Here is a 3,738-nt window from a genome sequence, read left to right as displayed (position 1 = left end):
CGAAACGGTAATGCAGATGTGTTACCTCCATTGAAATCGTCAACGAAGGGTAATGTGAAGGCTCAAGAATCGAACGTTTCTGGAGCTTTACCGCTTGTTGGAGGAGTACAAGTACAACAACTATTTGAGGAAGAAACTAACCAACAAAACAAAGGAAAGGTCGCCAACGAAATACAAGGCCTTCCATCTGTTAATCGGCCAGTATCTTACTCAGGGAATACTTCTCCAGCGTCAGGAAGGAGATCTAGCTTGAACGGATCGGGATCGCTGAAATCTAGAGGATTACCCATGGTGCCGGAGCAGGCAATGAAACTCCGGGCCAGCTTTTGGATGCTACCCCAAATGTGTTGCATGGTCTTCAGCTCTGCCTCCACAGTTCGGCACCCGGTGTTTCTTAGTCTTCTCCTCTTGCGCTTTCCTTCAGGTGTCCAGTGAAGGGATGTGCGAGTGATGTTGTCCTGCTCTCTCCTCATGACGTTCCTAATCCATCTCCATCGCCTCAGCATGATGATGGTCTCCATACTGTCTTGCAGTGGGTGAGTAGCTGTTGATAGGAGATGGTGTCAGGCCAAAAGATTTGCAGGATTCTCCTGAGGTTCTTTCTGTGGAAGACTGACTGCTTGGTGATGTCGCTCTCTGTCATCCTCCAGCATTCAGAGCCGTATAGTAGGGTGGACATCACACAGCTTTGGTAGATACTCAGCTTGGTCTTGGTGCTGTACTGAGAGAAACTCCACACGTTGTTGTGCATTCTGAAGGCGTTTCTGGCCTTCTTGAGACGGTTTTTGATGTCACTCCCTGCTCCTCCATCATGCCTTTCTGTGCTTCCCAGGTAAGTGAGCTCTTCAGTTGTTGGCAGGTCTTTTCCGTTCACTTGAACTGGTCTAGGATTGGACACGTTCAGCAGCATCACTTCCGTCTTCTTTTGGCTGATCTTAAGGCCAACCTGCTGTACGTAAGTACTGAGTCGGGTCGTCTTTTCCTGCATGTGTTGGTGAGTATGGGGGACCAAGGCTAGATCATCTGCAAAATCGAGGTCCTCCAGCGTTGAGAAGAGGGTCCATCTGATGCCCCGAGACTGATCTTCTGTTGTGTGCCTCATTACCCAGCCAATGGTCATGTTGAAGAGCATCGCCGACATTGTACAGCCTTGTCCGATGCCAGTCTTCACTTCAAAGCTGGTTTCGCTGTTGTCCACTCTGCATGTTGTTGTAGAAGCTTTTGATGATGTCGATAATCTGCTGTGGTATACCATAGGCCCGAAGGGTGCGCCGCAGACTTTCCCGGTGCACGCTGTCAAAAGCCTTCTCAAAGTCTACAAAGTTGATGTAGAGTTGTCTCTACCACTCAGTGCACTGTTCTATGATGTTACACAGGGTGAAGATCTGGTCTGTGCATCCCTCTCCTTTCCAAAATCCTGCCTGCTCTCTTCTCAGTTGTTGGTCCACTGTGTCGGCTATTCGCTGGCTGATGATCTTGGCCAGTATCTGGCTGAGTACAGATAGTAAGGTGATTCCTCGCCAGTTGTTGCAGTTGTTGAGGGCACCTTTCTTCGGAATCTTCACAATGACTCTCTCTGTCCAATCTTCAGGTAACTTCATCCCCTTCCAGATGTCTGCAAAGAGCGGCTGGAGTAGGTCCGCTGCTAGCTGTGGATCTGCCTTAAATACTTCTGTACTGAGATTGTCTTGCCCAGGGAATTTTCCGTTCTTGAGGGACTTGATGGCTGCTATGATCTCTTCTTTTCCTGGGGGATCGGTGTTGACATCCAGGTCTGTCTCTGCCTCTTGTATATCTGCCTCTGTTGGTGGTGGTGGTGGTCTGTTCAGAACTTCACTGAAGTGTTCCGTCCCTCGTGCGTCTTGTTCGGCTTCTGTCGTGATTAGTCGCCCCTGCTTGTCCATGATTAGAGCGTCAGTGCCTCTTCTGTACCTGCCACACACCAGCTTGGTGATCTTGTAGACTCTGTCTTGCTCTCCCCTGCCTGGCTGCCAGGTATGTACTTAACATTGACTACATAAGGCTTTAACCTGAGAATCATCTTTTTAAGACAGAGGGGTGCTTGAGGAATAGGCTTCTGCAGGATTGCTTTTAATGGCTTGTGATCATTTTCAACTGTAGTCTCTCGTTGCCTATACAAATAATCATGAAACCGCTCACATCCAAAGACAATGGCCAGCATTTCTTTTTATATCTAAGCATAATTTCCTTGGCTTGGAGACAGAGCTTTAGATGCGTAAGCAATTGGGCGGTCATTCTGCATAAGAACTGCATCAACACCTTTTGAGCTTGCATCAACAGACAGGGTCACTGGTTCTTTCGGGTCAAAGAACTTGAGGAGCTGAGAAGATTGAAGTTTTCAGGCATGTAAATGTGTCATCTTCTACTTGTCCCCAGGTCCATACAACATCTTTCTAGAGTAGCTGGCAGAGTGGAGCACTCTTCTGAGACATGACTGGGATGAACTTAGACAAATAGGTCACCACACCTAAGAATCTCTGTAAGTCTTCACGATTGGTTGAGGTTGGCATAGCGATTATTGCTTCAACTTTCTTAGGGTCTGGTTTAACACCGTCTGCACTCAACACATGGCCCACATAATGAACTTCAGATTCTCGAAAATGGCATTTTTCCCTGTTAAGCTTAAGGTTGTGCCCACGATAGCGGTCCAACATCCTTCTAAGCCTCACATCATGCTGCTCCACATCTTTCCCCCACACAACAAGATCATCCACAATTACCTCAACACCTTCAATGTCCCGAAACAAATGGAACATAACATTCTGGAAGACTTCTGGGGCCAGTGCTATCCTAAATGGCAAACGTTTGTAACTATACCGACCAAATGGGGTGTTAAAGGTAGCTAGCTTGCTACTGTCCTTGGCTAGTTTAACCTGCCGAAGGACATGGTTAGCATCAAGAACACTGAACACTTTTGCATTGGGCATTCTGCTAATCACATCTTCCACGGTCTGCATGGGAAAATGTTCACGCATGACGGCACGACTGAGGTTGCTAGGATCCAGGCACACTCTGAGCTTGCTATTCTTCTTCTTGGCAACCACAAGACTGTGTAACCAGGCAGTGGGCTCTATACATTTCTTAATGACTCCCAGCTTCTCCATTCTCTGAAGCTTCTCTTTAAGAGGCTCGCGAAAGGCCTCAGGACGCCTACGGGGAGGGTGCACAACAGGGATGGCATTGGGATCAATTTGAATTTTGTGCTGGACGCCTTTAGTCTCAGCCAGGCCCTCAAACACGTCTGCATATTCGGATTATAGATTCTCTTCTTGAAGGTGGTAAATTCTCTTTATCAGGCCTAAATCAAGACAGGACTTCAATCCAAGATTGAATGGTAAATCTTGCTCAGTGAGTATGAAGTCTACAACGGTGAATTTCCCTTTGTGCTCACAAGTTAGGCTGATCCTGCCCCTGGGTGTGATTCGACGTCCGTCATACACTTTCAGCTTGGCTTTGCTCTGGCGGGTCTGTTTGGGACCAACTGGAAGTCCAGCCAACAACGACTTGGAAATGACATTACAGTCAGACCCTGAATCTAATTTAAAATTCACACTTGTATCAGCAATCTTGAGCGAGACTTGCCAATCGTCTTGAGAAGGGCATTCATTTCTGGACTCCACTGAAAAGGTCAGAAAATCGGCTTCGTTGTCTCTGCCCTCCGATTCAGCGACTGCGTGTACCGTTTTCCCGCCAAAATCCCACAGTCTTTTCAGGTAA

This window comes from Pocillopora verrucosa, chromosome 11, assembly GCF_036669915.1.
Source record: "Pocillopora verrucosa isolate sample1 chromosome 11, ASM3666991v2, whole genome shotgun sequence".
Classification (NCBI taxonomy): Eukaryota; Metazoa; Cnidaria; class Anthozoa; order Scleractinia; family Pocilloporidae; genus Pocillopora; species Pocillopora verrucosa.
The sequence above is the reverse complement of the archived record's forward strand: the minus strand, read 5'-3'. Positions refer to the sequence as shown.